The sequence below is a fragment of the Platichthys flesus genome, chromosome 6 (assembly GCF_949316205.1).
Source record: "Platichthys flesus chromosome 6, fPlaFle2.1, whole genome shotgun sequence".
NCBI lineage: Eukaryota > Metazoa > Chordata > Actinopteri > Pleuronectiformes > Pleuronectidae > Platichthys > Platichthys flesus.
The window spans coordinates 28306800-28319518 of NC_084950.1; the positions used below are offsets into that span (position 1 = coordinate 28306800).

The following is a 12719-nucleotide window of genomic DNA, read 5'->3' on the forward strand; positions in this document are numbered from 1 at the left end:
CCACTGTGGCATTAGGACTTTTACTTAAGCAAACCACAGGATCTGAATACTTCTTCCACCACTGGTTATGGTTAAGGCTACTTTTCTACACAGATGTACAGAAAATACAGTGCATAAAGCAAAACCAACTAAACAACACACATGTACTTGTGACTGCCCTACCCGTAAGACTGCTCACACAAACAATAGAGTGGCATCTGTCACTATATGTGTGTTCCTGTGCATTTGCATGTGTGTTCGGACAGGTGCCAACTGGATGGGATAAATGCAGAGAAATAATTTTGTGTGTAAAAACATGATTAATAAAGTTTTAACTTAAGTTACCTCCCAGGCCTAGTCACTCCCACTGCTTACCCTAAAAATGTCAAAATACATTAAGTAAATGTACCCATGTCCATGCACATAGAAACCTGTATGTTTACTACTATAGCCTATTCTGTGGACTCACCTAACACTAAACGTGTTGATGTTCGTTTAATAACTTATTCAGAAGGCTTCATAAAATGAAGATTATTCATATTCCATCATCATTTAAGTGTTTAACCTGCCCTAAAATCTAACAATGTTACAGTTTATGATGGCTAAACCTAGCAATACCTACAGTGACCCAGATGATAATAGTAAGACATAAGTGCTACCCCAAATTATTGAATTTAATTACAATAATTGCTAAGTTCCACATATAAATATGTATACTATATATATATATATATATATATATATATATTTATGTTTGTTTCTCTTTCTTTGTATGTATGGAAATGTGAGAAAAATAAATACTCATCTTTGGCAATATTTATTTATCTTTCATGGATACACAAGTGAAACATAACATATATTTGTCAAATAAGCCACAAGGCTGTATTTATTCATAACACTGGACTATAGGCTAGGCTAACTTCAAAAGCACTGACAACAAAACATGGAATCATGTATAACAAAAACATGTACACATACTACTTTTTAACAATCGTGCGTTTTCTATCAATCAGGTTTAGTCTGAGTCTCTTATCAAAATGCCAATGCCATCAGTTTATGTCCAGACCCAATATTTGGAAATACAGAAAAACAAAAAAGCAGAAATTTTATATCAGAAGTTGAACTGTTTTAAAATCAAGGTGTGTGAAGCATTTATATATACACATACAAAAATAATCATTCAATAGTAACAGGTCTAGGTTTGTGAATGACTTCAATCCTCTTCATCTTCACTGGTGTCTGGACTGCTACGGTCCCTTCGTTCTTCCTCTTCAACATGGGGGAGGACAGAGGCCTCAGGACCTAAAGCAGTCTTGTACTGTTGGAGGACCACCTCAAACTTGTCCAACACCTCTGAAAGTCTCTTTCGTAAGAGACAGCAAAGCCCTTCACTTCCTGTATCTACATTTGAAAATACACAAGAGATTACATTAGAGACACAGTACATCATGAGATGGTAGCAGAAAGGCCTCTCCCATTCAAATCTACAGCGAGAGGTTACTTTGACTATTTTGCTGCAAGGCCTGCTCTATATGAAAAGTGTCCTAAGATAACTTCTGTTACTTTTGGCACTATATAAGTAAATTAAATTGAATTGAACTGAATATCTCTCCAGCAAGCACCTATAATTGCCATCTTGTTATGCACAAGCCAGTTTTTCTACTTACCATCCTCAGCCACTTTGTTTCTGAGAACCACTGCCAGGTTCTGCAACCATGTGCAGTGTTGTGCCATCTCCAACACCAAAACATTCTTTTCCTCTTGCAGTCGCATGGTCAACATCACTTGGTCATGCAGCTGCTTCTTGATTGTCTGAATTGGTCTGACATATCAAACACCTTTAACCAAACCTGATTGTATAACTTGATATGTACGCTTCCTTTAGGGAAACAACATGTTGGCCAGCCACCAGCCAACATGTTGTTGGCTGGTGGCAGGTAATGTCACCATCTGTTTTAATCAATAAATTTCATCCATAGAATTCAGTCAGTCAAAATATTAGAAAGGGATATATATTGTTTTCTGTTATTTGGTCATGCTTACCATCAGCTGCCCATTCCTTCACATCTGAGGTCCACTGTGACACTGTCTCATCTGAGCACTGTAGCTGTGTTTGCAGTTCAGCTAGCCTTGCAGTCTCATCAATGAGTCTCTGACAGGTCTGAAAAAGTGTTACACAATAGTTTGTATGACTGACAACAGGCCAAGTGTACATAAAACTATTAAAGGGAGACACATGAGACTTACCTTCACATATCTTGTGGAAAGGGCCTGATGTAGAGCGCCATTTTTCTTGTGGTTCCACCCCACTGCATGCAATGTAAGCATGTCCACCCGTGCTGTTGAAAGCAAATAAGGAGGTTATGATATATACAATATAAGAAGGTATGCAAGGATATGGAAGACTCTAATCACCTGCTTTAGACATGTATTTTGTTGTGAGGGCGCAACGGGACAGATAGCTGTTGACCTGCTCCACCTCCTCACCGGCAGTTGTCCCTGCCCCTTCCTGGTTCCTACCACTCCATTTAATCTGTTAGCAAAGGATAGGTGCAATAGTCAAGCAAGAAGACAGCAATTTTATATCATTAATGTGGCTGTGAGCATTAGAAATGCACATATGATCCCAAAAATATTAAACATACCTCACACTTAGTAGCATGAGCACGAGCATGCATAACACTGAGGAAGGGTTTCATCTTGGTCAGCTCCTGGAGAGCAGGAAGGACACTGGCAGCTTTCTCCAGATATGACCAGTATTTGCAGGCAACATCCATGGCAAAGAACTGTGCCTTGGCTGGCATGAGCTCCTTCTGAAGAAACAGGGGGTAAGCAAATATCTCACCCCTGTACATATTGAGCGCCTTCAGAAGGAATCCATGGCGACACACAGCAACTTCCATCCCCTCTTCATCGAGTTTGGAAGTCCTCCTTGAAGTCTCCCTTGCTGCTGTCCACTGTGAGTCCCCACATGTGCCTCTTCCCTGTGTCTATGACAAGATACAAGATGTCATACAATATATGCAAGTTGCAGTGGGAAGGATATCAAGGTAGGACAAACAGTAGGTGTTTGTTTTATTAAATAGTTTTGTCAAATTATGATAAGAACTTGCATTTTTCACTGATCTCCGCACGGTGTCCACAAATTCTTTAGCCACAAAAGCCCCTCAACAAAACCCGGGTCAGCAGAGCTGAGGAAGACAGAAAAATAGGAAATCAATCCATGAAATTACAAAAAGTACACAGATAAATCAATAAAATCACTGGAAGAAGGAGCACCTTCCACTTCGGCGAAAGCGATATAGCTTCCTGTTCCCATCTGCCGCAACAGCCAGCATTTTTGGTGTGCATGCTGGGCAGGTGAAAGGTTCAACACAGCAGAGCTGCTCTTCCTCAAATGAAGCATATGAAAACTCCAAGAAGCTACGCTGCAGTGCATCGCCACTGATATGTCCAGACTGGAAGACATAAAATTAAATGGTTATTTTGGGGATTTTGTTTGCTTATGGAGAAGACATGTATTAACATAGTGAAAAACAATTACTTACTCTTCCTCCACACTTTGTGCGATGCTCCAGCAGCTTAGCAAAAGCCTGTCTGGAGAATCCTGGAGCGATAACCTTGAGTTCCTGAAAGGAGCTAAGGAGGTCCAACGTGTACAGTGTGGCTGTGTTGACAGTTGCCGGCCAATATCCACTCTTAAGGAGGTCTTTTAAGTCGGGGGTCCACTGCTGCTGACACGATGCACACACATATAATGGCTGGTGCAAGTCATAACACCCTTGAAGCAATTAAAACAAAAAAAATTATATTATTATTACGCATTTTACTAGAGTCACACTGCATTCCAGTTGAAATCTCCATCTTTTGACCTCCATTCCAGTTGCATGCAGCCAAAATGACAAAAATGTCTGTTTATGTTTCGGATTAATAACAATAACATGTGCTATACCATGAGTTTGACACTACTGCAATTGTAAACACAGTGCCACAGTACAGAAATGTCAACACAAATCAAATTTACAACTGAAAAAAAAAAGGTAACTTGTTTTTTACCATTGATGGTGATTAAAATCACTGGTTTGCCTGGAGACACAGTGAAGTTTGTGCCTTCACACGAGCAGCTTTGCACCTTGACAGTTGGCAAAATGCATGCTGGCAAAAAGAAAGAAAAACACTCATGTACATGATCTTTACCTGGCTGCAGACAGATGTGAACAGCAAAATCAAAGCTTTTATGAGAACACACCTTGCTCATGGGTGCAATATCCACCCTCCCCTCTCATGATGCATGTGGTTGGAGGAATGGCTTTGATGGAACCCATCAATCGCAGCTTCCCTGTTGTGGAGAGGTTGTTTTTTGTGATGCAGTACATCACAGTCCCCACAGAACCACTCCTCAGGTAGACATTCTCTGCACCTAGGGAGGAAATTCAAAATTATGTTAATATAATGATTAGCATTTTCAGGTGAATAACTCATAAAGTACTATACATTCCACTAAAGATATTCTGAATTAAGTTTGATACAAGGTTTATCAATTTTATTGCGTGGTAGCATGGTGACAGTGTTCCGCACTGTCATCTCACAGACCCATGGTCTAAGATTAACTTTTCATATTCCTTTAGGTTTCTTCCTGGTATCCATCTTTTCTCTTACATGCATGTTAGCTAACAATACATAGCAGGGCACCAAGCATTAATTCTCAACAAGCCAACCCTGGCTAAATAGATTAATAATAAGTTTGATATTATATAAATGAGATCCAAACTGATAACAGCAGGCTCGTGGCAGAGGCCACACAAGGGTTGACCAACAGCCTCTTTATCAATAAAGCATGTTAGGTGGTACGGTCTTGCTTCTTTCCAGCGCTCTGAGGCTTTCTGCTGCTGGAAAGACCACGATGACGCAGAGTTTCTTTGAGGGTCAGCAGAGGGACATGAGGCTAAAAAAGTAGGGAGCATCTCCATAGTTTTTTCTGTAAAGAAAATAGGAACTTGAGCTATGATAACTGCAATTAGACATTTAATTTAGATTTAAACTTAAATTGATCACTGTGACTTACCAAACTTCTCTTGAGGATTTAGTTGTGCTGAGGGTTCAGTACATGGAACCTCCACACTGGATGACGGGGGGCACCCAGCTGGGCATGTGAATGTAAAACAGTGCATAGAATAACAAGAACAGGTTAGATTATCACTGCATTCATATTTCTTTCAACCTACATAATGATTAACAATTTATAAAAAACAGATATAATATGTTAAGAACTTGGTAATGTGATTTGACTGTAATGCCACTGCACAATGTTATTATACTTTCAATATCTTGTAGATGGGAATATTTTAAACTCTCAACAATAAGTTCTGATTTGATTTAGTCTACCATTTATTTAATTCATACAAATAAAAATAAAAATAAATACAAATTCAGATATCAACCTGAGGCTGAGGCTCGATGTCGCCCTCCACGCCTCCCCCTGGGCTTGCCTCGTCCTGCACGGGCCCTTTTAGAGGTCTGTGGAGGGGCTGTGCTCTTTTCCGCTCCTCAGATACTCTCTGTGTAAGAGTGATAAAGTTAAAGATACTGAAACCAAAGGAGAGGTGACAAATGAAAGAAAACCCCAACATAGTGTGTTACTGAGAAATTGAATAGCTTCAATGCAAAAATGCTTTGACTGTACAGGGCCAAACAAAATTATATAAAGATATTCCCTTTTTGTGTTTTAATGATTGTGATGGACAGGGTGTTTAGATGTGGTGATTGTGAAGGCCATAGCATATTATTCATAATTTACAATCAAACCATTCAGTGAGCCCTTGTGCCCTGGGAACTGTCACCCATCAGTTGAACTACACAATAAATGAGATATAAAAAATACTTACCCGGGCTTCAGCTAAAGCCTGGTCAAAAGCAATTTCAGTAGCTATGAGTCTCCCATCTTTGAACTGGGGACTATTTCGGTCAATGGTATGTCTGTAAGACATTGTAACACAGACAGATACCATCAGAGAGACAGACAGACAAGTAATACAAATTGATTCTGTATAGGAGACAGAGACAGACAGGGCTAGAAAGACAAACAGGTTGAGAGATAGACAGTGGTAAAGATAAAGAGAATGGCTCTTAAAAGTTGTTTTTTTGTGGTGTGGGTGTAGGATGACTTCTCTGTTGGTTGGATGTATCTGCAGAGAGAACAAAGAAAGTTAATGTAGTAACCAAATACAAAAAAAATCCATACATATAATTCAAAATAAATGTAAACATCTCAAAACATTTTCAGTGGCTATAATAATAGGCATTTAGCATATTGTTATTGTTATATTATTCTTTTGTAATCCGAAAATGTAATCTTGATTAACCTACATGTAATTGTTTACTACACAGTCGTGCCTATATCATTCGCATGCACACATCGCGCAGAACCCAACACCACTGTCAGTATTTATTTGTTAAGAGAATCGGACCTATTCCCTCACATCAGTGGATCCTTACCTCCACTGGGAGATTATTTGGAATGTGTCTTCATTTCTTAAGTGATTTCCTGTACACTCTGTGCTCCGTGCGCTCCGTGCGCTCTGTGGCACGGGCACGTTCACTGCAGTGAAAATATGTACTGAAGAAATTATAGAAGATATTATTAAAAACAATTAATGACTCGGCTCTGTAACTCAACTGTTAAATAGAATATGAACGTAATTTGCTGTAAGTTGTTTTTATATATTAATAAATGAAAAGGTTCGTGTGGAACAGACCTGTAGCGCGAGCAAAACTAAGATGTTGGTTTTAATGTAAATTATGAAGTGGATCAATAATCTGACTTCAGTTCACCACCTCACGTCTGCATCGCCACTTTCCCGTCTCCAAAACGTCCGTATACGCATGGGTCAGAGTTTTCTTAGAAATACGCAGATTTACCCTTCAAGTTCGTTTTCATAAATCCCAACTTTGGCGTGAGCAGTGGCGTACGCACGTTTCAGGCCCCGTTTTGTGCGTGTCTCTTGCCCCAGTGATTCCAAGAACCTGTGCTGTCGCACGTAGTTAATATTCCTAGAGGTGAAACTCCCCAGGTGGCATTGTGGCAACTATCAATATCCCCGCTTTCTCTCATGCTACACAAAGAATGGATGGAAATGATTGAGAGAGAACGTGGTGAGGGAGGAAGATAAAATGGAGATGTATGTTGCAGAAGGAGAGAGCAAGGTGAGACTGACAAACGTTAAAACCAGAGTGATGTATAAATGTAGGAGAGGAAAAGAGAGGAGGAGACCGGCTGCAGAACAAGTGTGGAACAGAGTCATGAATGGAATGGATGGAGAACATGTGGGAGAATCTGAGAGTGAAATGGAACAGTATTGAATTTTAACACTTCTATGTTAAAACACAACAGAATTTACAACAACATGATTGTGGAGGTGAGGAGGGGCGGGGAGAGCACCCTCATCTGCACCACAGAGGATCAATCAGCGCAGGTGAGAGCTGTTAGCTGATTGGTCCTCACACTTAAGAGGCAGCGTCTGAGCTGCGTCATGGAGACTCGAGATACCTGAGGAGAGCAGCAGGAAGCTGGAAAGCTAATTACTTTTTGGGTGTGATTTAAGTATTTGTTTGTGCAATTGTGTGGTGAGAATAACGATGTTGGAGAGCCCCGTGGCAAGCACCACTGCCACAATGATAATAAGTGGCAGTCTATCTCTCTCCCCCTCCCCTTTCTGTTCATTCCCGGCAGGTCTTGTGTTTGTCAGGGGGTGTGGCTGGTTTGTCCTCTGCAGCACACCTGCCCTCACTCACTCATCAACCTCTCCATAAAAGCCTCCTGTGTTATTTTTTGTTTTGTTTTTACCTAACACAAAGAGTGAGACATTTCTAGGTATTTATCAGCACTCAAGGTGGGGCTTTAGAGTGGGTCCCCGGGCTTGGCTGGTGGTGGGGAATTTTTTCTACCATGTATTGTATTTTTCCCTAACAAAACATTTGGGAAATTTCTGGGCATTCTTGCTATAATGTAAAGTGCCTACAAGTGTCCCATGTATTTTTTCTTTTTACCTACCACAAAGAGTGAGACATTTCTAGGCATTTATCAGCACTCAAGGTGGGGCTTTAGAGTGGGCCCCCGGGCTTGGCTGGTGTTGGAGAATTTTTTCTACCATGTATTGTATTTTTCCCTAACAAAACATTTGGGACATTTCAAGGCATTCTTGCTATAATGCAAAGTGCCTACAAGTGTCCCATGTCATTTTTTTACCTAACACAAAGAGTGAGACATTTCTAGGCATTTATCAGCACTCAAGGTGGGGCTTTAGAGTGGGTCTTAGGGCTTGGCTGGTGTTGGAGAATTATTTCTACCATGTATTGTATTTTTCCCTAACAAAACATTTAGGACATTTCAAGGCATTCTTGCTATAATGCAAAGTGCCTACAATTGTCCCATGTTATTTTTTGTTTTGTTTTTACCTAACACAAAGAGAAAGACATTGCTAGGCATTTTTCAGCACTCAGGGTGGGGCTTTAGAGTGGGTCCCTGGGCTTGGCTGGTGCAGGAGAATGTTTTCTACCATGTATTGTATTTTTCCCTAAAAAAACATTTGGGACATTTCTAGACATTCTTGCAAAAACTTAAAGTGCATACAAGTGTCCAATGTATTTTTTTTTTTTATCTAACACAAAGAGTGAGACATTTCTAGGCTATTATCAGCACTCAAGGTGGGGCTTTAGAGTGGGTCTTAGGGCTTGGCTGGTGTTGGAGAATTATTTCTACCATGTATTGTACTTTTCCCTAAAAAAACATTTGGGACATTTCTAGGCATTCTTGCAATAATGTAAAGTGCCTACAAAAGTCCCATGTATTTTTTTTGTTTACCTAACACAAAGAGTGAGAGATTTCTAGGCATTTATCAGCACTCAAGGTGGGGCTTTAGAGTGGGTCTTAGGGCTTAAATGGTGTTGGAGAATTGATTCTACCATGTATTGTATTTTTCCCTAACAAAACATTTAGGACATTTCTAGGCATTCTTGCTATAATGCAAAGTGCCTACAAGTGTCCCATGTTATTTTTTGTTTTGTTTTTACCTAACACAAAGAGAGACATTGCTAGGCATTTTTCAGCACTCAGGGTGGGGCTTTAGAGTGGGTCCCTGGGCTTGGCTCGTGCTGGAGAATTAATTCTACCATGTATTGTATTTTTCCCTAACAAAACATTTGGGACATTTCTAGGCATTCTTGCAATAATGTAAAGTGCCTACAAGTGTCCCATGTGATTTTTTTACCTAACACAAAGAGTGAGACATTTCTAGGCATTTCTCAGCACTCAAGGTGGGGCTTTGGAGTTGGTCCCTGGGCGTGGCTGGTGCTGGAGAATTTTTTCTCCCATGTATTTCATTTTTCCCTAACAAAACATTTGGTACATCTCTAGGCATTCTTGCTATAATGTAAAGTGCCTACAAGTGTCCCATGTCATTTTTTTACCTAACACAAAGAGTGAGACATTTCTAGGCATTTTTCAGCACTCAGGGTTGTGCTTTAGAGTATTTCCTTGGGCGTTGCTGGTGCTGGAGAATTTTTTCTCCCATGTATTTCATGTTTCCCTAACAAAACATTTGGTACATCTCTAGGCATTCTTGCTATAATGTAAAGTGCCTACTAGTGTCCCCTGTCATTTTTTTACCTTAAACAAAGAGTGACACATTTCTAGGCATTTTTCAGCACTCAATGTTGGGCTTTAGAGTGGCTCCCCAGGCTTGGCTGGTGCTGGCGATTTTTTTTCTACCATGTTTTGTATTTTTCCCTAACAAAACATTTGGGACATTTCTAGGCATTCTTGCAATAATGTAAAGTGCCTACAAAAGTCCCATGTATTTTTTTTGTTTACCCAAAACAAAGAGTGAGACATTTCTAGCCATTTATCAGCACTCAAGGTGGGGCTTTAGAGTGGGTCTTAGGGCTTGGCTGGTGTTGGAGAATTAATTCTACCATGTATTGTATTTTTCCCTAACAAAACATTTGGGACATTTCTAGGCATTCTTGCTATAATGCAAAGTGCCTACAAGTGTCACATGTTATTTTTTGTTTTGTTTTTACCTAACACAAAGAGTAAGACATTACTAGGCATTTTTCAACACTCAGTGTGGGGCTTTAGAGTGGGTCCCTGGGCTTGGCTCGTGCTGGAGAATGTTTTCTACCATGTATTGTATTTTTCCCTAACAAAACATTTGGGACATTTCTAGGCATTCTTGCAATAATGTAAAGTGCCTACAAGTGTCCCATGTATTTTTTTTTTTACCTAAAACAAAGAGTGAGACATTTCTAGCCATTTATCAGCACTCAAGGTGGGGCTTTAGAGTGGGTCTTAGGGCTTGGCTGGTGTTGGAGAATTTTTTTCTACCATGTATTGTATTTTTCCCTAACAAAACATTTGGGACATTTCTAGGCATTCTTGCTATAATGCAAAGTGCCTACAAGTGTCCATTGTTATTTTTTGTTTTGTTTTTACCTAACACAAAGAGAAAGACATTGCTAGGCATTTTTCAGCACTCAGGGTGGGGCTTTAGAGTGGGTCCCTGGGCTTGGCTAGTGCTGGAGAATGTTTTCTACCATGTATTGTATTTTTCCTTAACAAACCATTTGGGACATTTCTAGGCATTCTTGCAATAATTTAAAGTGCCTACAAGTGTCCCATGTCAATTTTTTACATAACACAAAGAGTGACACATTTCTAGGCATTTTTCAGCATTCAAGGTGGGGCTTTAGAGTGGGTCCCAGGGCTCTGCTGGTGTTGGATATTTTCTTCTACCATTTATTGTATTTTTCCCTAACAAAACATTTGGGACATTTCTAGGCATTCTTGCAATAATGTAAAGTGCCTACAAAAGTCCCATGTATTTTTTTTGTTTACCTAACACAAAGAGTGAGATATTTCTAGGCATTTATCAGCACTCAAGGTGGGGCTTTAGAGTGGGTCTTATGGCTTGGCTGGTGTTGGAGAATTAATTCTACCATGTATTGTATTTTTCCCTAACAAATCATTTGGGACATTTCTAGGCATTCTTGCTATAATGCAAAGTGCCTACAAGTGTCACATGTTAATTTTTGTTTTGTTTTTACCTAACAGAAAGAGAGAGACATTGCTAAGCATTTTTCAGCACTCAGGGTGGGGCTTTAGAGTGGGTCTCTGGGCTTGGCTGGTGCAGGAGAATGTTTTCTACCATGTAATGTATTTTTCCTTAAAAAAACATTTGGGACATTTATAGGCATTCTTGCAAAACGTAAAGTGCATACAAGTGTCCCATGTATTTTATTTTTTTACCTAACACAAAGAGTGAGACATTTCTAGGCATTTATCAGCACTCAAGGTGGGGCTTTAGAGTGGGTCTTAGGGCTTGGCTGGTGTTGGAGAATTTTTTCTACCATGTATTGTATTTTTCCCTAACAAAACATTTAGGACATTTCAAGGCATTCTTGCTATAATGCAAAGTGCCTACAATTGTCCCATGTTATTTTTTGTTTTGTTTTTACCTAACACAAAGAGAAAGACATTGCTAGGCATTTTTCAGCACTCAGGGTGGGGCTTTAGAGTGGGTCCCTGGGCTTGGCTGGTGTTGGAGAATTATTTCTACCATGTATTGTACTTTTCCCTAAAAAACATTTGGGACATTTCTAGGCATTCTTGCAATAATGTAAAGTGCCTACAAAAGTCCCATGTATTTTTTTTGTTTACCTAACACAAAGAGTGAGAGATTTCTAGGCATTTATCAGCACTCAAGGTGGGGCTTTAGAGTGGGTCTTAGGGCTTAAATGGTGTTGGAGAATTGATTCTACCATGTATTGTATTTTTCCCTAACAAAACATTTAGGACATTTCTAGGCATTCTTGCTATAATGCAAAGTGCCTACAAGTGTCCCATGTTATTTTTTGTTTTGTTTTTACCTAACACAAAGAGAGACATTGCTAGGCATTTTTCAGCACTCAGGGTGGGGCTTTAGAGTGGGTCCCTGGGCTTGGCTCGTGCTGGAGAATTAATTCTACCATGTATTGTATTTTTCCCTAACAAAACATTTGGGACATTTCTAGGCATTCTTGCAATAATGTAAAGTGCCTACAAGTGTCCCATGTGATTTTTTTACCTAACACAAAGAGTGACACATTTCTAGGCATTTTTCAGCACTCAATGTTGGGCTTTAGAGTGGCTCCCCAGGCTTGGCTGGTGCTGGCGATTTTTTTTCTACCATGTTTTGTATTTTTCCCTAACAAAACATTTGGGACATTTCTAGGCATTCTTGCAATAATGTAAAGTGCCTACAAAAGTCCCATGTATTTTTTTTGTTTACCCAAAACAAAGAGTGAGACATTTCTAGCCATTTATCAGCACTCAAGGTGGGGCTTTAGAGTGGGTCTTAGGGCTTGGCTGGTGTTGGAGAATTAATTCTACCATGTATTGTATTTTTCCCTAACAAAACATTTGGGACATTTCTAGGCATTCTTGCTATAATGCAAAGTGCCTACAAGTGTCACATGTTATTTTTTGTTTTGTTTTTACCTAACACAAAGAGTAAGACATTACTAGGCATTTTTCAACACTCAGTGTGGGGCTTTAGAGTGGGTCCCTGGGCTTGGCTCGTGCTGGAGAATGTTTTCTACCATGTATTGTATTTTTCCCTAACAAAACATTTGGGACATTTCTAGGCATTCTTGCAATAATGTAAAGTGCCTACAAGTGTCCCATGTATTTTTTTTTTTACCTAAAA

At 39.7% G+C, this 12719-nt stretch overlaps 1 long non-coding RNA gene across 1 annotated transcript; it reads right to left on the minus strand.

Moving 5' to 3' along the window:
• Nucleotides 1-2032: 2032 nt before the first annotated feature.
• LOC133954908 (uncharacterized) lies at nt 2033-2449 on the minus strand. Its single transcript, XR_009920837.1, has 3 exons — nt 2395-2449; nt 2227-2318; nt 2033-2140 (listed from the first exon to the last, which is right to left on the minus strand). It is a non-coding gene; the product is annotated as an uncharacterized LOC133954908 (long non-coding RNA).
• Nucleotides 2450-12719: the final 10270 nt, after the last annotated feature.